This window comes from Felis catus, chromosome C1, assembly GCF_018350175.1.
Source record: "Felis catus isolate Fca126 chromosome C1, F.catus_Fca126_mat1.0, whole genome shotgun sequence".
NCBI classification, from domain to species: domain Eukaryota; kingdom Metazoa; phylum Chordata; class Mammalia; order Carnivora; family Felidae; genus Felis; species Felis catus.
In genome coordinates, this window is record NC_058375.1 from 42,327,951 (window position 1) to 42,353,019 (window position 25,069).

Consider the following 25,069-nt stretch of genomic DNA (forward strand, 5'->3'; position numbering starts at 1 on the left):
AATTTGTTCAGGATTCAGGAAAGGAAAGAGTGCTATTTATTATTGGTCCCCGTAAGCCCCAAGAAGTAGGTAAATTTTATAAGACTCTGAATGTCTTAAATGTCTATCCTATCTTCATATTTTGTTTAATTAAGTTTAAAATTCTAGGTTAGAAATCATTCACTTAAAATGCTACAGAAATCATTCACTCAAAATCATTGTTTCAATGATTTCTAGTTTCTAGTATTACTAGGGAAAATCATGCCATTCTTATTTTCCATTTCTTTTTTTAATGTTTATTTACGAGACAGGGAGAAAGACAGTGAGAGAGTGATGAGGGCAGACAAAGAGAGAATCCCAAGCAAGCTCCATGTTATCAGTACAGAGCCCAATGTAGGGCTAAAACCCATGAACTGTGAGATCATGACTGAGCCAAAACCAAAGCCAGATGCCCGTATTTTCCATCTTTTTTACTGAACTGTTTCTTTTCTGTATGGAAACTTAGGATATTCTCTTTGTCTCGGTGTTCTGTAATTTTTTTTTCAATTTAGGTTTGAGTTAGTTAACATAGAGTGTAGTTAGTATTGGTTTCGAGTGCTCTGTAATTTCTCTTTTTTTTTTTAAATTTTTTTAACGTTTTTATTTATTTTTGAGACAGAGAGAGACAGAGCATGAATGGGGGAGGAGCAGAGAGAGAGGGAGACACAGAATCGGAAGCAGGCTCCAGGCTCTGAGCCATCAGCCCAGAGCCCGACGCGGGACTCAAACTCACGGACCGCGAGATCGTGACCTGATCTGAAGTCGGATGCTTAACCGACTGAGCCACCCAGGCGCCCCATGTAATTTCTAATTGATAAACCATGGAGCAGATATTTCTTCAAACATTTGTCTGGGTATTTAGTTGGCTGTTTTAATCTCTAACTCAAGTTCCCCAGTTTTGACAATTTTTTCTTATATTATGTCTTGTATCTTTTCCTCCCTTTCATTTTCTCCGTCCTTTTTCTCTATCTCCTATTAATTGGCCTTTATGTCTCCTACATTGATTCTACATTTATCTTACCTTTCTCTCCATTTTCTATCTCTTTATTTTCTTTCCTCAGTGATTTCCTTACCTTTATCTTCCAAATCTTCTGCATTTAAGAGGAGAGGAGCATTTTCATTTCTAAAAATGCCTTAACTCTCTGATTATTCCTTTTTACGACACTCTGTTCTTGTCTCATGATTATTATCTCTTATTTCTGAATGCTAATAGTTTTCTTAAATTTTTTTCTGCTCCCTGTAGTTTCCTGACTTTCTTATTTGTTTTCTTCTCTATCAAGCATAATAGGAATCTCAGGAGAAAAAGAGAATAAAGGAGACAGAAGAATACTTGAAGAAATAGTCAAAAACTTCCCAAATCAGATGAAAGACACAATTATACACAACCAAAAAGACCAATAACTCCAAGCAGAATAAACTAAAAAAATCCACACCAAGACCAACTACTACTCAATTTTGATAAACAATGAGAGAATTTTGAAAGCAGTAAGAGAGAAGCAGCTTTTCATATACTAAGAATTCACAATAAGATTAAAAGATGATTTCCCATCAGAAACCATGAAAATCAGAAAAAAGATGACATATTTAAAGTTCTGAATGAAAAAAATGTCAACCAAGCATTCTCTAGCCTTGTGGCAAAACTATACTCTACAAAGGAGGAATTATGACATTCCAGATAAACCTCCTGGAAATCAGGAAGTATTTAAGCTCATGTGACTTACAGCCCCCAAGGAAGGGGAGAGCTGGAAGACTATTCTACTCTTACTATTCTTCTTACTGTTCTTATCATTTACTTTAAAGGATTAAGCACTCCACCCCTTGCTTACTGTTATTAAGCTCAAAAATCCCAAGAATGGTTTAGGAGCTTTTTTCCCAGAGCTGCCAAAAGCTAGACACTAGGCAAAATTCATGATATGCAGCCCACTGTGCACTCACTCACTTCCTTCTCTGAAGTTATCACCAATAACTTATATTGTTAACAATATTGGGTTTTGTTTTGTTAAGTTTATTTATTTTGAGGGGTAGGGGGAGGGGGGAGAGAGAGGGAGAGGGAGAGGGAGAGGGAGAGGGAGAGGGAGAGGGAGAGGGAGAGGGAGAGGGAGAGAGAGAGAGAGAGAGAGAGAAAGCAAAAGTGGGAGGAGTAGATAGAGAGGGAGAAAGAGAATCCAGAGCAGGCTCCATGATGTCACCCAGAGCCCCAGGAGATCATAACCTGAGCTGAAATCAGGAGCTGGGAACTCAAACCGACAGAGCTACCCAGGCACCCCTATCGTTAACAATATTGTTAAGATGCCAACACTACCCAAAGCAATCTAAAAACTGAATGCACTATCAAAATCTCAATGGTATTTTTTGCAGAAATAGAAAACCTCATCCTAAAATTCATATGGAATTTCAAAAAACTCTGACTAGCCAAATCAACCTAGAAAAAGAAGAAAAAAGAACTGGAAGACTCACACTTCCTGATTTCAAAACTTAATACAAGCTACAGTAATCAAACAGCATGATACTGGCATAAAAAAAAAAAAAAAAAAAACCACACAGATCAATAGAATAAAACAGAGAGCCCCAGAATAAACCCTCACATATGTGGTCAACTGATTTGACATTGATGCTAATAGTATTCAGTGGGGAAAGGACAGTTTTTTCAAGAAATGGTGCTGCAAAAACCAGATATGTACATTCAAAGGAATGAATTTGGACCCTGACCTTATACCGGTTACAAGAATTTACTCAAAATGGATCAACTTAAGCACTAATTATAAAGCAAAAGACTGGAACAAAATTCAAATGGCCGATAATGCTAAATTGGTAAGGAAAACTATCACAAAATCATAAAATATATTACCATAGCAGCCATTAAACAGAGTAAGTTTCTACTCTGCTATGGAGCGATAGTGAAGACATACTGTTAAACAAAGAAAGTAATAACATAGGAGTATGCACTACAGTAAATCTATGCAAGAAAGAAGACAGTGGGGCACCTGGATGGCTCAGTCAGCAGAGCGTGTGACTCTTGATCTCAGGGTTGTAGGTTCGAGCCCCAGGTTGGGTGTAGAGATTACTTAAAAATAAAAACTTGAAAGAAAAGAAAAGAAAAGAAAAGAAAAGAAAAGAAAAGAAAAGAAAAGAAAAGAAAAGAAAAGAAAAGAATATATATACTTAAAATTTCACATACTATATAAAAACTGTAAGTCTTCAGGACTTTGGGTCTGGCAACAGCTTCTTAAGTATGACATTAGAAGCAGACAAGGGCACCTGTCTGGCTCAGTAGGTGGCATATGTGACTCTTGATCTCGGGGGTCATGACTTCAAGCCCCGACAAAAATAAATATATAAACTTTAAATATAAATAAATAAACTTAAAAAAAACATACAACAAAGAAATAAATACTGGATCATCAAAATTTAAATTTTTTCTTTGACATCTGTCTTGGCAATGATTTTTCGGATTTGACACCAAAACCAAAGACAACTGGGGGCACCTGGGTAGCGGTCAGTTGGGCGTCTGGCTTTGGCTCAGGTTACAATCTCACAGTTCGTGGGTTCCAGCCTGGAGCCTGCTTCGGATTCTGTGTCTCCCTCTCTCTCTCTGCCCCTCCCCTGCTCATACTCTGTGTCTCTCTCAAAAATAAACAAACATTAAAATATATTTTTTTTCAAAACCAAAGAAACCAAAGCAAAAATAAACAAGGAAGACTATCAAATTAAAAAGCTTCTACAGAGCAAAGGAAACCATCAGCAAAATAAAAGGGCAACCTGCCCTGCAAGAGACACTAAGGTCATGGTCTCACGGTTTATCAGTTCGAGCCCCGCATCAGACTCTGTGCTGACAGCTCAGAGCCTGGAGCCTGCTTCAGATTCTGTCTCCTTCTCTCTCTCTGTCCCTCCCCCACTTGCACACGCACACATGTGTGGGCTCTCTCTCTCTCAAAAATAAATAAAGTTAAAAAAAATTTTTTTAATTAAAAAGAGAAATACCATATGATCCAGCAATTCCACTTCTGGGCATTTACTGAAAGGAAACAAAAACACTAAGTCAAAAAGATATCTGCACCCCCATGTTCTTTGCGGTGTTTATTTACAATAGCCAAGACATGGAAGCAACCTGTGTCTACTCACAGATGAACTGATAAAGAAAATGTGATAACAGATGAACTGATAAAGAAAATGACAATGCAATATTATTCAGCCCTGAAAAAGTAGAAAACCTTGCTATTTATAACAACTTGGATAGACCCTGAAGGCATTATGCTAAGCGAAGTAAGTCAGACAAATACTGTTATGATCTCATTTACATGTAAAATCTAAAACAAACAAAAATGAACTCACAGCTATAGAGAACAGCTTGATAGATGCCATAGGCTGGGGCTGGGGCAGGGGAAGGGCAAAATAGGTCAAAGCGGTGGGGTGCCTGGGTGGCTCAGTCAGTTAAGTGACTGACTCCATTTCAGCTCAGGTCATGATCTATCTCATGGTTCATGAGTTCGAGCCCCACATCAGACTCCACAATGTCACAAGTGTGAGTCTGCTTTGGTTTCTCTCTCTCCGCCCTTCATATGCACTCTCTCTCTCAAAATAAATAAACTTAAAAAAAGTTTTTTAAAATAGGTCAAAGTGGTCAAAACATGAACTTACATTTATTAAAGAAAATAAATTCTGGGGATGTAACATATAGCATGCTGACTATAGTTAATAATACCGTCTTGTATATTTGAAAGTTGCTAATAGAGTAAATCTTAAAGGTACTCATCACAAAAAAAAATAATTTATTAACTATGTGATGATGGATGTTAATAACTAGACTTACTGTGGAGATCATTTCACAATATATACAAATATCAGAGCATTATGTTGTACACCTGAAACTAATATAATGTTGTATATATGTATATATATACATACATATACACATATGTAATGTGTATGTTAATTATATCTCAACCAAAAAAAATTAAAACATCTGTTCAGCAAGGACACTACCAAAAAAGTGAAAAAATTACCAACAGAATGGGAGGAAATATATGCAAATCACATATTTAAATAAGGGTCTAGTATCCAGAATATATAAAAAACTCCTTACAACTTACCAACAAAAAACACAAACAACCCACTTAACAAATCGGCAAAAGACTTGAATAGACATTGCTCCAAAGATAAATGGTCAATAAGTGCATGAAAAAATGCTGAACATCATTAGTCATTAGGGAAATGTAAATCAAAACTACAATAAAACACCACTTCATTCTTACTAGGATTATCAAAAAAGCAGAAAATAACAAATGTTGGTGAGGATATGGAAAGATTGGAATCCTCACGCAACTGCCGGTGAGAATAAAATGATGCAGCCAATGCAGAAAACAGTTAGGCAGTTCCTTGAAAAATATATAGAGGGGCGCCTGGGTGGCGCAGTCGGTTAAGCGTCCGACTTCAGCCAGGTCACGATCTCGCAGTCTGTGAGTTCGAGCCCCACGTCGGGCTCTGGGCTGATGGCTCAAAGCCTGGAGCCTGTTTCCGATTCTGTGTCTCCCTCTCTCTCTGCCCCTCGCCCGTTCATGCTCTGTCTCTCTCTGTCCCAAAAATAAATAAACGTTGAAAAAAAAATTTTTTTTTAAAAAAAGAAAAATATATAGAGAATTACCATATGATCCAGCAATTCTACCCATAGCATATATTCCAAAGAGCTGAAACCCGGGACTCGAACAGTTATTTGTATGCCCATGTTCACTACAACATCATTCACAATAGCCAAAATGTAGAAGCAACCCAAGTGACTAACAGATGAATGGATAAGCAAATTGTGGTATATACAAAACAATGGAATTTTAGTCAGCCATTGAAAGAAATTCTGACACATGCTACAACATGGCTGAAACTTGACAACACTGTACTAAATGAAATGTCAGTCACAAAAGGACAAATTTGGGAGCACCTGGGTGGTTCAGTTAAGCATCCGACTCAGGTCATGAAAAGGTCATGATCTCAGTTCATAGGAATCAGAGACCTGTGTTGGGTCTGCGATGACAGCAAACAGCCTACTTGGGATTCTCTCCCTCTCGTTCTGCACCCCCCACCCCTGCCCTCTGTCTTTCTCTGTCAAAATAAATAAATAAACTTTAAAAAATAAAAGGAGAGGGGTGCCTGGGTGATTCAGTTGGTTGGGCATTATGATCTCGCAGTCCATGAGTTCAAGCCCCAAGTCAGGCTCTGTGCTAACAGCTCAGAGCCTGGAGCCTGCTTCAGATTCTGTGTCTCCCTCTCTCTGCCCCACCCCACTCATGCTCTGTCTCCCTCCCTCTCTCTCTCAAAAATAAATACACATAAAAAAAGGACAAATATTGTATAACTCCAATTATAAGATATTTAAAATAAGTATATTCATAAAGACAGAAAATAGAACAGAAGTTATCAGGGAATGGAGGAAGAAGGGAATGAGAAGTAACTATTTAATGGGTTTCTGTTTGGGATGATTAAAAAAAGTTCTGGAAATAGTCGTGATGATGATATAACATTGCAAATGCATTGATGCTACTAAGTTGTACATTTAACTGGTAAGTTCTATGTTATTTATATTTTTCAACAAAAAACTTAAAACTCAAGGGGCGCCTGGGTGGCTCAGTCAGTTACGCATCCAACTTCGGCTCAGGCCATGATCTCACAGTTTGTGGGTTTGAGCCCCGTTTCAGGCTCTGTGCTGACAGCTCAGAGCCTGGAACCTGCTTTGGATTATGTGTCTCCCTCTCTCTCCGCTCCTCCCCCACTCATGCTGTCTCTCTCTGTCACTCAAAGATAAAAAAAAATAAAACATTAAAAAAAAATTTTAACTTAAAACTCAAAAAATTGGGGCGCCTGGGTGGCGCAGTCGGTTAAGCGTCCGACTTCAGCCAGGTCACGATCTCGCGGTCCGTGAGTTCGAGCCCCGCGTCGGGCTCTGGGCTGATGGCTCAGAGCCTGGAGCCTGTTTCCGATTCTGTGTCTCCCTCTCTCTCTGCTGCTCCCCCGCTCATGCTCTGTCTCTCTCTGTCCCAAAAATAAATAAACGTTGAAAAAAAAAAAAACTCAAAAAATTATAATCAAAATAATGTGCATGCACTGACCTTATGTAAGATATCATAGACCTCAAATCTTAATCACTCTCAAATAGCTAAAGGTTTTTTAAAAAATACTTTTTATATGGGTAAAATCAACTGACAGAATTTTTATGATCAAAGGCAAGTGCAAGTGTGCCCCCTTCTCCCAAAGCCAGTTTTATGAATAAACAGGATTTCCAAACTAAATTACCTATATACTCACCCAAAGTCCAATTACGTAAAGCTTTCTGGATTGATTAGTCAATCTTTTTTCCTTCTTTGTTCATCTGGTAAGCCTTTTTGGACATTTTATTATATACTAGAATCTTTACCAGCAATAGACAAAATAAATTTAAGTTATGCTTCTTTTCACAAGCAATTTGTTGGCCTCACATTGCCAACTGTTTTAGGGGTTTTTTTTTTTTCCTAATGAGATATGGAGATTATGTGGATCCCCAAATTACCCAAGACACAATTTCCTTTTCTTCCTTATAATCAAGAATTAGCACTACAGATGAAAAGTTCTGTGAAAGAATTGCCAGAGAGCTCTTGATTCTTCTATTATCAAGCAGCTCCTGAGTATTTATAATGATATACCTAACACCTTTTGAGTGGGTTTACTTGTTTACTGGGGATACCTATTATATCCCGTAGATCCAAATATCATGATGTGTAACTGTGCTGGTCCTACAAAGCTTTTGAAATTTGACAAACTATAATTCAAAATAAGCCAGGTTACACTGCAGTAACAACCTCTTTAACTCAGTGCTGATCACAACATAAATTGATTTATTAACTCATGTAAAATCCTCTGTAAGTTCAGGTGCTCTCCAAGGCAGCTGTCCTTCATGCATCAGCTCAACATTCCAAGCTGCTTAATCTTATGCTACCTCTCACTTTTAATAAAACAGGGAGAGAAAGACTAGCACTGGTTAGTTTTGCTCACATTTAATTTACCTTAACAGGTCACTGGGCTCCACCAAACTTCAAGGCACACAGCCCTCAGAATGCCTCAAAATAAAAAGTAGTAACAATTCTTATCACATTGGTACAAGGTGAAATATGGCAACCTCTTTGTCTCAATGCATGTTACTGTTTCCCTCCAATCCTTTTATTCAGGACTAATTTCATAAACATGTGATGTGTACCATCACACAGGGCTCCCATCTCAGAAAAGAAAGACTCTGTGCTTGTTTTAAAACTGCTGTCACTGCAGGGCCTGGGTGGCTCAGTCAGTTAAGCATCAGACTACTGCTAAGGTCATGATCTCATGGTTTGTGAGTTCAAGCCCTGCATCAGGCTCTCTGCTGTCAGCACAGAGTCCACTTTGGATCCTCTGTCTCTGTCTCTCTCAAACATAAACATTAAAAAAAAAAAAAAAAAAAAAAAAAAAAAAAAAAAAAAAAGCTTCTGTCACCATCTTGAAATTCTTAATAATTTTATCTTTGAATTTGTGTTTTGTAGTCTAATGGGACAATGGAACATGCATAGGAGCAGTGGAGATACATGCAAAATGCATGTCTGACATTCCTTTCTACTTCATTCTCATATAGCTTTGGTGATACACCATGAGCACAGAATTTCAGTGGATCCACAATATATGTGGGAGTTCAGCAAGACTTAAAGTGAGTGAGTATAAAGTAAGCATGCTGTCTACAACTAAGCAAGCAGTGGTACTAACAGCCGAAGAACCTTCATTTTCTATTTCAACCATAATTTGCTTCAAACACAGAACAAAGACAATGGTATTCTAAGAAACACAAATGACAGAAAAGAAAAATAAAAACCTTTTATATCTTTTCTTACTCATGTTACTTCCCTGTATTAACCAACTAATTATGCTAAAAGTGATGACACAGAAAGAAAGGGAAAGATAGAACAAGTCACAGTTTCTTCTTGTTTCAGTCCTGCCATGGTCAAAGGTAGAGCATATTGGGCCACCTGGCTGGCTCAGATGGAAGAGCATGGGACTCTGCATCTCAGGATTGTGAGTTCAAGCCCCACCACACTGAGTGTAGAAATTATATATATTATATAATCATAACATATATATTATATGTTATATTATATATAATATATATATTTTTTAAGTAGAGAGTGTTGATGGAATGTGCAAGTATAAGAAGTAAAATAAAAATAGTTGAGGGGTAGGGGTGCTGGGTGGCTCAGTTGGTTAAGTGTCTGACTTCAGCTCACGTCGCGATCTCATGGTTCATGGGCTTGAGCCCCATGTGGGCTCTACACTGACAGCGCAGAGCCTGCTTGGGATTCTCATTCTCATTCTCATTCTCTCTCTCTCTCTCTCTCTCTCTCTCTCTCTTCTCTCTTCTCTCTCTCTCTGCCCTTCCCCTGCTTGCTCTAAGTAAGTAAATAAATAACTTTATATTTTAAAAAATTAGTTGAGGGGCACCTAGGTGGCTCAGTCCGTTAAGTGTCCAATTCTTGATTTCAGCTCAGGTCATGATCTCATGATTCATCCCACTTTGGGATCCATGCTGACAGCGTGGAGCCTGCTTGCGATTATCTGTCTCCCCTTCTCTTTGCCCCTTCCCCATGCTCCCTCTCTCAAAAATAAATAAACATTAAAAAAAAATAACTGAGTTAAGTTTTGTGCAGTGTTTTCCGTGTTCTGGTAAAAATGAAATATGAATTCACAAACTATGAAATACCAGCAATTCCACATAAGAGTTAAATAGCCTTATATTTGCACTTAGAGATGACGCTACACAAAATAAAGATGAATAGTAAAACTTATGCTTAATAACTTAAATTTTTAAATTGTTCTATGTTTAGAATAACATTTACAAGTAAATCAAAAATAAGTAAATGGGACGCCTGGATGGCTCAGTTGGTTAGACGTTCAACTTTGGCTCTGATCTCGGGATTCTTAAGTTCAAGCTCGGCAGGGCTCTATGCTGACAGCTCAGAGCCTGGAGTCTGCTTCTGATTCTGTGCCTCTCTCCCACTCTCTCTCTCTTAAAAATAAACATTAAAAAAATTTTTAAATAAATTAAATACCTAAAAATTAAAGTAAATTAAAATCACCATAACAAGTTGAGAAAAAGATCGCAGAGGAAAAGAAAGAGCTTTATATTTTAGTAACTTGTTTAAGATTTTATTTTTAAGTAACCTCTACACCCAACATGGGGCTCAAACTTACAACCCTGAGATCAAGAGTGGCATGCTAAATCAGCTGAGCTAGTAGCCAGGAGCCCCTATATTTTAGTAACTTTATTACCAACTTTTTTCCTACTTTTTCAGCAAGGGCTTTGCATTTTCATTTTACATTTCGCCCTGCAAATTACGTAGCTGGGCCTGCATTTGTTCAGGTAAATAAATATAAATCTAGAATTTGTTTTAACAAAGATCATTTGCCAACATTCACATATAAGGTGCTGGGTTAAAAGCTGAAGATACAATGATAAATAATGGGCTCATGCCTGAAAGGGGAGACAGTCATATAAACAAGTAATGACAATATATTATGTGACCATGTTATGGAAAGCCTGTGGAAAGAGCCTTAGAAAAGCGTTCATCATGGAGCTAACAGTTGGGCTGAGAAAGAACTTCCCACTTAGGAGAGAAAGTGAGAAGGGATAGTCCTAATAATAAGACCTGTATATACTAAACAAAATGTATTTATAAAATTTTGGCAAGTTTTTTGGGACCATAAAATAGCACGCATAATGATGAATACAGGAGACGAACTGAGAATGTAAATTGGTGCACACATTTGCATACCAAGTCAGGTTTACACTTTAAGCAAAAAGAAGGCATAGATTTATAAGCAGAAGAGTGGCACAACTTCTGTTTTAGACTAACTTCAGAATAGGAAGACAGAGTGGAGAGAAAAATGAGATAAATCTGTAAAGTAAGTAATAGTAATTATCAGTAATAGTAAAAAGCATTCACTTATTTAGGGTCTTATCATAAGCAATTTTAGTGGGGTTAGAAAGGGGAAAAGGCTGTGTTAAAGGAGTTTCTTTCTAGAAGAACCTTTCACACTCTTTAATATGCTAATAAGCACTGCAAATCTCTAAGAGAGAGATAATTTGCAACATTTCCCAGATTTATTGGACTAAAGAAACCTCTTTTGCCAGGACCACCACTGAAGAACTGTGAGGGACACAATTTTAACATTTTTCTATTAAAGAGAAGACAGCACTTAGTGAGGAAAGCAGAGGGCAGTAGAGGGCTTAATATGGGGTAAAACAATAGGAAATGTGAGAAACAGAAAGAAATCTAACTAAAGTCCTGTCAAGCTGTATTAAGGGCCTGACTAAATATATAAAATACCAGTCTATTAATTTATACAATTAGAAAATATTTTAATTCACACTGGGTAGGGGGCTGACAGAATGAATATCTCAACAGAAATAAGGGGAAAAAAATAGTAATGATATGAGTGGGGGAAGGAATAAAGCCAAAAAGATGTTACATCCAGAGATTTAGGATAGTTCAGAAAACTAAAGAAATGAAAAGCATGCACATATCGGTATTTAGGAGAGTCTGATCAGAAGTAGAACCATTTTTGAACCACATTAATAGATGTGCCAAGGAACACAGAATTGAGTATCACTGGAATATAGAAATTAAGAAAAAATAAACTTAAGGTGTTAGATGACCTTCAATGTCCAACTGCCAATATGATGTCAAGAATTAATCCAGTATCAGGGCACCTGAGTGGTTCAGTCAGTTAAGCATCTGACTCTTGATTTCGGCTGAGGTCATGATCTCTGTGCTGACAGTACGGGAGTATACTTGAGATTCTCTTCCCTTTCTCTGCCTCTCCCTACCCTCTCTCTCAAAATAAACATTTTCAAAAAAATTTTTTCAAAGAAAATTACATCCACTAACAGTGAATATAAGGGAATAACCTAGAGGTTCCTAGACTGAAATGACAAAATCAGATAAGAAATAATAGGCACGGGGCGCCTGGGTGGCTCAGTCGGTTGGGCGTCTGACTTCGGCTCAGATCATGTCTTGCAGTCTGTGAGTTCAAGCCCCATGTTGGGCTCTGCGCTGACATCTCAGAGCCTGGAGCCTGCTTCAGACTCTATCTATCTCTACCCCTCCCTGCTCTCACTGTCTCAGTCTCTCTGTCTCTCTGTCTCTGTCTCTGTCTCTCTCAAAAATAAAATAAAAACATAAAAGTTTTTTTTAAAGAAATAATAGGCAGCAGGTCACCCGCCTTAAAAGAAGAGGAACTACAGAGAAACAGAAAAGAATAAATAGATGGGGCGCCTGGATGTCCCAGTCGGTGAAGCGTCTGACTCTTGACTCAGGCTCAGGTCATGATCTCACAGTTCATGCGTTCAAGCCCCACATCAAGTTCCGTGCTAACTGTTGGGAGACTGCTTGGAATTCTCTCTCTCTCAAAATAAGTAAACTTAAAAAAAAAAAAGAATAAATACATAAAAGTATAGGGGCGCCTGGGTGGCGCAGTCGGTTAAGCGTCCGACTTCAGCCAGGTCACGATCTCGCGGTCCGTGAGTTCGAGCCCCGCGTCAGGCTCTGGGCTGATGGCTCAGAGCCTGGAGCCTGTTTCCGATTCTGTGTCTCCCTCTCTCTCTGCCCCTCCCCCGTTCATGCTTTGTCTCTCTCTGTTCCAAAAATAAATAAACGTTGAAAAAAAAAAAAATTTAAAAAAAAAAAAAAAAAGTATAAAAATATGGATCTGGTTTCCTGGCTGTGAGGAAAATAAGCATATTCTTACAGGATTAGAACAAAGTAATGGTTCTCAATCTTTTTTCTGTTCCAACACATCTGAGAAATAGAGAATATACATTCCCAACAGAAATAAAGAGGAACAAAAGAATGAGGAAGAGGGAGGATAAATGTGAGTGGTTCCTAAGGCCTTCCAAAATAATTATAAAAAGACTTCCTAAGGAAGTGTAACTCTCATATATTGAAAATCACTAGTTTAAAACTGCTGCTACCACAGAAAACTTAAATAAAGTTCCAAAGACAAACAATTTTTTATCTGTGTGACAGAATTCAAGACGCTATCACATAAGACAAGTTCCTGCAAAAAGTCCCAGAGCTCTTTCAGTTAAAAAAAAAAAAAATTGTTTTTGAAGATACAGCATCAGCTAATACATGTCTAGTATGTTCATTCATTTATATTTACACATTTATGAAATTAATACAATCTTTTAGTATTTCCATTTTATACACTAATGAGGCACCCTAAGTTTGTGACTTGCCTAAAGTGACACAAACCAGACTGGTTTATAACTATAAGAAACAAGAGTCCCAATTTTTGTTTCAATGCTTAAGCACTAGGGTAGGTCTATTCATGTACACCAGAAGCAGTTCTCAAATTTTTTTATCTCAGGATGTGTTTATATTCTTAAAAATTACTGAAGATCCAAAGAACTTCTTTGTGTACGGATTATAACTACTAATACTCATGTCATTAGATATTAAAACAAATTTTTCACATACAAAAATACACTATTAACTCATTCTGTAAGGCCAGTATAACCCTAATACCAAAACCAGACAAAGACATCATAAGAAAATTATGGTCCGGGGCACCTGGGTGGCTCAGTCGGTTAAGTGTCTGACTTCGGCTCAGGTCATGATCTCACAGTTCGTGAGTTCAAGCCCCACATCAAGCTCTGCACCGATAGTGCAGAACCTGCCTGGGATTCTCTCTCTACCACTCTTTCTCTGCCTCTCCCCAATTCATGTATGCATGTGCTCACTCTCTCTCTCAAAAATAAATAAACTTAAAAACAAAATGTGGACCAATGTTTCTTATGAACATAGATGCAAATTTTTCAACAAAATACTAGCAAACCAAAGACAGCAACAAAGGATTGTACCCCAGGATACCAAGTAGTATGTGTCCCAGGAATGCAAGGTTGGTTCAACATATGAAAATCACTCAACATAATACACCATATTAGTTGAATAAAGGACAAAAACCACAGTCATCTCAATAAATGCAAAATGCATTTGATAGGGGCATCTGGGTGGCTCAGTCGGTTAAGTTTCTGACTCTTGATTTCGGCTCAGGTCATGATCCCAAAGTGGTGGCATAGAGCCCACATCAGTCTCCAGGCTGAGCATGGAGCGAGCGTGCTTAAGATTTTCTCTCTCCCTTCCTCTGCCCCTCTCACCTGCTCACACACTTTCTACAATAAAATTATTAAAAATGCATTTGATAAAACCTAACACCCTTTTATGATAAAACAACAACAACAACAACACTCAATCAACTAAGAATAGAAAGGAACTGCCTCAACCTGACAAAGCCCATCTAAGAAAAACCCACAGGTGACATCATACTTTACGGTGAAAGACTAGATGTTCTCTTCTCTAAGAGAACACAGGATGAGGATGTCTGCTGTCTCCAATTCTATTCATCATTGTACTACCCAGAGCAATTAGACAAGAAAAAGAAATTAAAAGTATCCAGATCAGGAAGGAAAAAACAAAACTATATCTAATTTGCAGATGACATGATCTTACATACAGAAAATCAGAAGAAATCCACAAAAAAATTTAGAGCTAGTAAATGAGTCCAGCCAGGTTGCTATCCAAAATCAATATACAAAAATTAGTTATATTTCTACACACTAGCAATGAACAATCCAAAAATGAAATTAAAAAAAAAATTTCATTTACAATAGCATCAAAAAGAATAAAATACTTAGGAATAAATGTAATAAAAGAAGAACAAAATTTGTACACTAAAAACCACAAAATGCTGTTGAAATAAATAGGTAAAGGCCTATTTAATGGAAATGAAAAGTAAGTGCACAAACATCTCATATTCACAGATTGGGAGACTTAATATTAAGATGACAATACCAGGGTACCTGGGTGGCTCATTCAGTTAAGCATCCCAACTCTTGGTTCCAGCTCAGGTCATGACTTCACAGTCTGTAAGTTAGAGCCCCACATCAGGCTCTGAACTAACAGTGTAGAGCCTGCTTGGGATTCTCTCTCTCTCTGCCCTCCCCCACTCACTCCCACACTCTCTCTCAAAATAAATAAACTTAAAAAAAAAAAAAAAGATGACAATACTCCCCAGGTTAATCACCAGATTCAACACAATTCCTTTCAAAACTCCAGATGCTCTTTTTTTTTTTTTTTTTTTTTGGGCAGAAATTGATATACTGATCCTAAAATTCATATCAAATTGCAAGGGACTCTACAAAACAATCTTGAAAAAGAACAAAGTTGGAAGACTCACACTTTCAGATTTCAAAACTCTGTACAAAGCTACAGTAGTCAATACTGGGTGGTAGTGGCGTAAGAACAAATATATATATAGATCAATGGAGAATCCAGAAACAATTGAGAATCCACAAATAAACACAGACATTTATGATCAATTGATTTTCAACAAGGATGCCAAGACCATTCAATAAGGGAAAGAACAGTCTTGTCAATTAATGGTGGGACAACTGGATAGTCACATGGAAAAGAATAAAGTTGAACATCTACCTCACACCACATACAAAAATTAACTCAAAATGGATCAAAGACCTAAATAGAAAAGCTAAAACTATAAAACTGTTCAATGAAAACAGAGGTTTAAACTCTTATAATCCTGGATTAGGCGATTATTTCTAAGGTATGACCCCAAAGCACAAATACCCAAAGAAAAAATAAATCAAACTTTATTAAAACTGAAAACTTATGTTCTTCAAAAACATATTTTATTCAAAAAAATGAAAAAAACCAACATGGCAAATCCTCAAAAAGCTAAATATAAATTTACTATATCATCAGCAATTCCAATTCTGGGTATATGCCCAAAGAGCTGAAAGCAGGGGCTCAAACAGATATTTGTATGCCCATATGCAAAGCAATATTACTCACAATAGCCAAAAGGTGGAAGGAACCCAAATGTTGATCAACAGATGAATAAACAAAATGTGGTATATAATACAACAGAATATTATTCAGCCTTAAAAAGAAAGAAAATTTTGACACATGTGACAACATGGAAGAACTTTGAAGACACTGTGCTAAATGAAGTATCAGTCACAAAGGGACAAATATTGAGGGGCAGTCAGCTGGCTCAGTCATTGGAGCACATAACTCTCAATCTCAAGGTCATGAGTTCAAGCCCCACATTGGGTGTGGAGTGTACTTTAAAAAAAAAAAAAAAAGGGACAAAAATTGTATGACTCTAATTACATATAGTAGTCAAATTCATTGTGACAGAAAGTAGAATGGTAGTTTCTAAGGGGTGGGAGGAGGGAATGGGAAGTCATTGCTTAAAAGGTACAGAGTTTTAGTCTGCAAAAAATGAAAAAGTTCTGGGGATGGATAGTGGTGACGGTTTGCACAACAATGTGAATGTACCTAATGTCACTGAATGTACTCATAAAAATCATTAAAATGGTTTAAAATGGTAAATTTGGTGTTAGGAATATTTTACCACAATTTTTTTAAGTTTATTTATTTACTTTGAGAGAGAGAGAGAGAGAGAGAGAGAGCATAGAGGAGACAGGGGGAGAGAGAGAATCCCAAGCAGGCTCCACACCATCAGCACAGACTCTGAAAAAGGGCTTAAACTCAAAAACCTCGAGATCATGACCTGAGCTGAAATTAAGAGTCAGACACTTATCCAGCTAAGCTACCCAGGCACCCCTATTTTACAACTACTAAAATTTAAAAAAAGAAATTGAAAAAACAACCCACAAAAATGGAAGAACATTTTTACAAATTATATATCTGATAAAAAGTCCAGTATCAAAAATATATAAAGAATTCTTACAACTCAGGGGCGCCTGGGTGGCGCAGTCGGTTAAGCGTCCGACTTCAGCCCTGTCACGATCTCGCGGTCCGTGAGTTCGAGCCCCGCGTCGGGCTCTGGGCTGATGGCTCAGAGCCTGGAGCCTGTTTCCGATTCTGTGTCTCCCTCTCTCTCTGACCCTCCCCCATTCATGCTCTGTCTCTCTCTGTCCCAAAAATAAATAAACGTTGAAAAAAAAAAATTCTTACAACTCAACAATAAAAAGACAAATAACCCCGGCACTTGGGTGGCTCAGTCAGTCAAGCATCCAGCTCTTGAATTGGGCTCAGGTCATGATCTCATGGTTAGTGGGATTGAGTCCCGAGTCTGCCTCTGCACTGACAACTCAGAGCTGCTTGAGATTCTCTCTCTCTCCCTCTCTCCCTTCCCTACATTCGAGTGCACACACGCTCTCTCTGCCTCTCCTTCAGAATAAATAAACTTAAAAAAAAAAAAAAAGGACAGCCTAGTTTTTTTAAATAGGCAAAGGATGTGAGTAGACCTTTCTCCAAATAAGATATACAAATGGCCAAAAGGCATATGAAGAGATTGTCAACATCATCATCATCAGTTACTAGGGAAATGCAAATCAAAACCACAATGAGATACCACTTCACCTACTAGGATGGCTATAATTAAAAGATGGGGGGTGGGGGGCACTTGGTTAGCTCAGCAAGTTGAACATCTGACTTTTGACTTCAGCTCAGGTCATCATGTCGTGGTTCGTCAGTTCAAGCCCCGCATGGGGGCTCTGTGCTGAGCATGGAACCTACTTAAGATTCTCTCCCTCTCTCACTCTGTCCCTCTTCCCCACCTGCTCTCTTCTCTCAAAAAAGAAAAAAGATGAACAATAACAAGTATTGGTGAGGATGTGGAGAAATTAGAACTCTCATACATTGTTAGTGGGAATATAAAATGGTGCAGTCTTTTAGGAAAATAGTTTGGTAGGTCCTTATAAAGTTAAACTTAAATGTAACAAACCACTCAGGAATTCCACTCCGGGGTGTATACCCAAGAGAAATGAAAACATACATCCACAAAAACTTTCACATGAATTTTCATAGGAATATTATTCATAATAGCCAAAAAAAGTGGAAATAAGCCAAATGACTATCAAATGATGAATGGATAAACAAAACATGGTATCTCCACAGAACACATTCCATAGAATGAAGTATTGTAAAAAGGAATGAAGTACTAATACTTGACATAACATGGATAAACCTTGAAAACATTCTGCTTAGTGAAAGAAATCAGGCACAAAAAGCCACACACATATGATTCCATTTACATGACATGTCCAGAACCAGCAAATCCACAGACAGAAAATAGCTTAGTGGTTGCCAAAGGCTTGGAGCAGAGGCGAATAAGGAGTGACTGCTAATGGACACAGGATTTCTATTCTTTTTTTAATGTTTATTTTTGAGAGAGAGACAAAGTACAAGCAAGCGGGGGGGGGGGGGGGGGGGGGGGGGTAGACACAGAATCTAAAGCAGGCTCCAGGCTCTCAGCTGTCAGCAGAACCCAACGCAGGGGCTCAAACTCAGGAATGGCAAGATCATGACCTGAGCCCAAGTCAGACACTTAACCAGCTGAGCCACCCAGGCACCCCCAGGATTTCGTTTTGGAAAGATGAAAATGTTCTGGAATTAGATAGTGATGGTTACAGAACCTTATGAATATATACTTAACACTATACTTTAAAAGGGTGAGTTTTATTTGGTTTTGTTTTTTGAGAGAGAGAGAAAGCATGCGGGGGGGGGCAGGCAAGGGGGGGAGGAAGAGGGAAGAGGAGGGGGGAGAGGGAGAGAAGGGGGAGGGGGGGAGAGAGGAGGACAGAGAGGGGGACAGAGAGGGGGAAGGGGGAAGAGAGGGGGGAGAGAGAGGGAGGAGGGAGGGGGGAGGGAGGGAGGGAGAGAGAGAGAGAGAGAGTGAGAGAGCGAGAGAGAGAGAGAGCGAGAGCGAGAGAGAGAGAGAGAGAGAGAGAGAGATGGAGAATATCAAGCAGGCTCTATGCTCAGCGCTTTCTGACTGGGGGTTTGATCCCACAATCCTGGGATTATGTTATGACCTGGGCCAAAATCAAGAGCTGGATGTTCAACCAGCTGAGCCAGCCAGGTACCCCTGACTGATCAATTTTAATGATAATTATTTAAACTACGATGTACAAGACAGACAAAATGCAAGCAGATTTCACTATTATGTATAATTCATTCTTTATGTTCTTACAACATACAGTAATACCTTGGATTGCGAACAACTTGTTCTGCAAGATGAGCAAACATTTCCAATAAATTTTAATGTCATAAACAAGCAACGTCTTGCAATACCAGTAGTACATGACACCCAATGTCACATGATCACAACTGAGCCAATGGTGCTTGAAATTCACTTTGATATACAAGTGCTTTGGATTACAAGCATGTTTCCAGAAGAATTATGCTCACAAACCAAGGTTTTTTTCTCACAACATATTTTTGACAACCTATGTAACTATACTGAACACCCCCTGCATATTAAATTAAAAAAAAATTTTTTTAACCTTTATTTTTTAGAGAGAGTGTGCATGCACGTGGGAGAGGGGCAGAGAAAGGGAGAGAGAGAATCCCAAGTAGGCTCCATGTTCTCAGCACAGAGCACGATGTGGGGCTTGAACTCACAAACAATGACATCATGACCTGAGCAGAAATCAAGAGTCAGCCGCTTAACCAACTGAGGCACCCAGGCACCCCTGCATACTAAATTCTGACAACCCAAGCTTGAGGTGCAACAGAGTATAGTGGCTGAGAGCTCTGACTCCAGACTCAGATACCCTGAATATGAATGCTAACTCTGAGGCAAAGTAGCTATGAAATCTTGTCCAAGATACTTAACCCTTCTGCACCTCTTTTCCTCACCCGTAAATGAGGATAATACCAAAAGGTTGTTGTGAAAACTGAATACTTAAGCTCTTTAGAAAGAGGGGCACCTGGCTGGCTCAGTTGGAAAAGCATATACAACTCTTGATCTCAGGGTCATGAGTTCAAGCCACACATTGGGTGTGGAAATTACTAAAAACAAACAAGTAAATTTAAAAATTTGTAAAAAGATCTTTAGAAAGAAATTACACATCGCAAATATGCAGTAAGTTATCTATTATCATTATAAATCAAATACCCACTTAAAACTACCACACTATTTGGGCACCTGGCTGGCTCAGTGGGTGGAGCATGTGACTCTATCTCAGGGTTGTGAATTTGAGTCCTTGGTTGAGTGTAAAGATTACCTAAAAATAAAATCTTTGGGGCACCTGGGTGGCTCAGTTGGTTAAGTGGCCAACTCTTGATTTCAGCTTAAGTCATGATCTCACTGTTCATGAGTTTGAGCCCCCCATCAGGCTCTATGCTATCAGCTGGGAGCCTGCCTGGGATTCTCTCTCTGCCTCTCCCCTGCTTGTGTGCTGTCTCTCTCTCTCTCAAAATAAGTAAACACTAAAAAAAAATAATAATAATAACAAAATCTTTGAAAATTAATAAATAAAACTACCAGACGACTGACTTACAAACATACTTACTGATTTCGTCTTGAAAGTACAGGCTACTTTGTGCAAAGATTAAGACTTTGCACATCTTTACTGATGAACACAGAGCTTGCAGGAAGCCCACACTCCCCAATTCCCCCATGCTATTGCTTTCCAGTACTAAACTAGAAAGTAGTCAACTAACCCTTAGGAGTGAAAAAACTTCCTAAGAAACTATAACAAGGTTATTTCCCCCAGAGGTATTTTTATGGCAAAAGAACCTTCTAAGAAATTTAACATTCAGGATCCTCAAAAAAACAATGTGAATTATAGCAACTACTAAGAGGAGAAAAGAGTGGCATGGAAAAGGTGGCTTGACTATCCACTGAAAACAGGGCTAAACTCTGTTGGTATAAGGAAGCTGAAGAGAAAGAAATATTAAAGTTGGAGTCAGAAAACACACTTCTAATCACAACTCAACCACTAGCTCACTTGGTGATCTCATTTGGTAAAATTGAAAGGCCTTAATTCAAAATACACAATAACTTTCACAATCTGACTACTGTTTCCAAACATTTCTCTCACCACTCTACCCATAAATCCTCAATTCCCGCCACACTGAATTTCTCACTTTTCTACTCTGAGCCCCATAACAACTTATCTTTGCATATGTTACTCACTAACTGTGAGACCATGACCTGAGCTGAAATCAAGAGTCCACTTAACCAAATGAGCCACCCAGGCACCCCTCACATATCCTGCTTTAAACTAGCATTTTTTCTTTGTTTTAGGTATTTCTGGAACTGTTCTTTTTTAGAACATATTTCTGTCTGCAGTAATGACTTTCAATGAATTTTGTAAAATTATTTTACCAATTCTAGCATTTGTAGTTTACATTAGAAAGTAACACATCTCACTGAATTGTTATATCAAAATGGTCTGATTTTTTTTTTAAGGATAAACAAAATGTACCAGTATCAGCGTCTCCGGGTAAGGCTTACTGATGGTCTGGAAACAAACTTTCTGTAGGAAATAAAGTCAAACACCATTCTCTACCCACAGATCCTGATTTGACATTCTATAAATAACACATTAAAAAAAACACACACACAAACACAGCATAATTAATGATGCTTATTATGCATGTCAAGGTTAACTCTGAGGTCAAAAAAAGTTCTCTACTTACTAAACTGAATCTGCTCTGAGAACTAATAAAAATTCTCTTTAAACAGTTTTTTATTAATCAGAAATATTAATAATTGCCATTGTAACTTGATTTTAAGTTTTAAAATTATAACAGACACTGTACTGTTCTAGTTTAATGAACTAAAATTAAATGTAATTCACGGTGTGATTTAGGAATTACAAAATTGAATTAAACTTTTAAGTGCATGATAACATCTTATAAATTTATCTGCTAACAACCTGACCTAGGACAATGAAAAGACCTTAGTTTCCCCTTTGTATTTAGACATTTGCTACACTTAAAACATTAAATGTCAATAACTTTCACTTCCGCTTCTGTATTATTTCAAGGAAGCTTTACTTTTTCATTTTCCACACTAGTCAAATGAAAAATTGAAAATAGGAAAATTTACCAAAAAGAGCTCTTTTTCAAACCAACTTTCTTTTGTTTATATGAAACGTCACATTTTTAAAGCCTAAAACGGCTTAAAATTCTTATCTTCCCAAAAGTATGATTTTTAAGAAGCACCCTTTAAAATGTGTTTATAAAAGCATCATAGCACACTAGACACTAGTGAATTCGTTAATACAGCATTCTAAATGAAGTAATATTTCATAATTTTACAAGTTGTGACTAATAAGTACTAGGATGCAATGCTGTGCAGCTATTTTCAAGGAGACATTACAGGGTGCTGAGCCTAAAGAAAATTTCAGCGTACAATCTACTCATATACAGAACATGTTGACTGACACAACAAAAAAAAGTCAACTTTTTTTAACCATCCACAATTCACCGCCTTATTATGGCACTCTCTCTAAATGGTCGTATCCAGTTGGGATTCTCCAATTTTATTAGCTAATAGTTCTCATTACTTTAAAAACAGAAACAGGATACGTTCTGTTTCACCAAGTATTACACGTTTCGCTACTACAAGACTTGGCAGGGGGAGGGGGACATTTAGGAAACAAAAGGTAATCTGATCCACTCCAGCTAATTACTAAATGCACGCCAACAATACACAATTTGAATTGCGTTTCTAGTCACTAAGAAGATCACAAAAGGAGGCTGAATGTCTAATGTGTAAGGAACTAGTTTTGTATCAAAAATATATCAAAATGAAGAAACAGGGTATACGGAAACAAGATCTCGCACAAGGTTCAAAATTCATCTGATTAAAGATCTGATAAACTTACGATAATAAAATGTTCAATTAGCGTCGTTAAAATAACAGTAATTCATCCCATTCAGGTATGACTAAAAATCCCGATGATGTGCTTCTTTCGGGTCTAAATATCTCATTCTTTTACAATCCGGATACCAAACGGACCCGAAACCTCTCGCGGAGGCGTGCAACACACACGGCTGGTGCTGTCTGTTTACAAATACGAATCTCACAGTTTCCCACGTCAAAAGCGTTCATTACCACCATTCGACTGGGGGGCGGGGGAGAGAGAAGGCGGGCAAGCAAGAAACGAAATCTATACAGGCACCTCTGCCTTCCCTCTTCCCGAAAAGGGTGAGCTTGTGTATTACAGGAGTGTGTATATTTACATGTTATATATGTACGTCCGTGTCTAAGCGGGGATGAAAGAAAAGGCATACATGACAAGGAATCGTACTGGACCCAAACGAATGCTTACGCCAATCCCGTTAACTCAAAATCCACCTCCCGAGGTCTACAGGTTTCGGCCCGGGGCCGAGAACCTCAGCCTCTCTGTGAAGTTCGGCCCCCAAAGCGCCCCAATGCCCTCCTCAGGCCGCCAGGCCGCCGCCCCTACCTCCCTTATCTCTGCCTTTCCTTGGGACACCCGAAGCCCATTCCCGCAAAGAAAGAAGTGTCAGGCCCCAAGGGGGCGACTGGGCCCCCGACACCTGCGAGGCGCGGCACCTGAGGAGGCGGACAGGGGGCCGCCTGGCCTTCCCCGAGCACACCCCTCGGCGCGGAGCGCTGAGTCGCGGCCGGAACCTCCGTACCTGAGAGGCCCGCGAGCTACAGGCGCGCGCGGCGCCTCCTCATCTCAGTGGCTCCCGCTCCCCCCGCCGCCTCCCGCTGCCGCCGCCGCCGTCACTGCCGCCGCCGCTGGAGGCCGGGACACGACGAGCTCAGGACTCCACCGCCATGTCCGCCGCGCCGCGAACTGCATTGTGGGGGGGAAGGGATGGGGTGGGGGAGGAGGAGGGAGAGGGAGAGAAAAAGGAGGACCCGCTGAGGGGAGGGGGCCGAGGGGGAGCCAGGGAAGGGGGGAGGGGAGAGAGGGACGGAATCTTGACGAGTCCTGACCCCGAGGGTTGGGCAGGGGAGAGTCGCGGAGGAGACCCTGGAGAGGAGACGCAGAGGGTTGAGTTCAGGGGTACCCCCCCTTAGTTCTGGGGGCCCGTAGGCGCCGCTTAAACCGGGGAAAGTGGGGGCGGTAAACACCAATGGGGGGAGGGGTTGCGTTTGGAGGCTTGTGGTGGCGTCGTGAAACAATAGGGAGGGGCCGAGGTGGGAGGGCAGCACACTCACACTCAAAGCCGAGGGAAAGGGCGCGCGCGCGCGCGAGGACACTCGTTAGCCCCCGAGGAGGGGGCGGGGCCCTCCAGCGTTGGGGGAGGGTCGAAGTCACCACGGGCTCGCGGGGAGGGGCGGGGCCACCGAGCCGGGGTCGCTAGGTCCCGGTACCCGCCTACCCGCCGGGGCCCCACTGGGGAGACGGAGGACGCCGGCATGCCTGCGGAGGCCCGGGCTTGCGGGCACGGCCGCGCCACTCAGCTCTAGCTCCTGGGCTGCGGGCCGCCCTACCAAGGCCCCCAAGCGAGAAGGACCAGAAAGCCGCCTCCACGCCTTCCTCCAAAAGCTGTCCCCTCACCTCACAAGGAGGCCAGGCGCTGGACGTGCACCTTGTGGCCTGGCACACGGACCCGGCCTGACCTGTGCCTCCGTGGACCCTCGGCGCCTAGCGCGGGCTTCTGAGCATCAAGGTGGAGCTAGACGAAGGAAGCCGGGGTCGACACCCGTGTATTCACCTTTGCCACCAGTCCACCAAAGCTGGAATTCTTTTCTTCTTTAAAATGCAGCCAACCTAGGAGTTAAGGAACTCAGCAGAAAAATCTCAAGAGCATCCCCCCACCCCGGGGAAGATTTCAGAATCATTTATTTAGTTTCACTTGGGTTTGCAATCAACCCATGGGCCCCTCCTTCCTTTGCTTTTAATGTGTTAGGTTCGTCTGCATAGTTATTTAAAGTCACGATCCGAGAGAACCTATGATTTAATTAGTTTTTTTTTTAAGACCCCACCATGGACATTATTTAACCAACCTCTGACCTCAAAGCTGGACAAATCACACAACTACAATCCTTGCCTTTGACACACACACTAAGCAGGAAAAGAATGTAACCGGTGGACAAGGGTGGACATGGTGAAGGAGGATGCTAAATCTTACGTGTTTACAAAATATTGCCTTGTGAAATTTCTTATAATATGTCTCAGAGGATAGAACCTATGTGTAGTCCATCTACTTCTCACTACACCTCAGAACTGGATACTTATTTATCT

At 39.8% G+C, this 25,069-nt stretch overlaps 1 protein-coding gene across 17 annotated transcripts in view; it reads right to left on the minus strand.

Moving 5' to 3' along the window:
• Positions 1 to 23,641, minus strand: part of TUT4 (terminal uridylyl transferase 4) — a 152,743-nt gene extending 129,102 nt beyond the window's left edge. For 14 of the 17 annotated variants that reach the window (XM_045035831.1, XM_045035830.1, XM_045035825.1 and 11 more), the window contains exon 1: positions 23,508 to 23,633. The gene's annotated coding sequence lies outside the window, so the exon portion shown is untranslated. Of the gene's footprint in view, positions 1 to 3,999; positions 4,034 to 22,726; positions 22,985 to 23,507 lie in introns of those variants that run through there. The other 3 variants (XM_045035819.1, XM_045035822.1, XM_045035821.1) reach the window with 3 other exon arrangements.
• Positions 23,642 to 25,069: the final 1,428 nt, after the last annotated feature.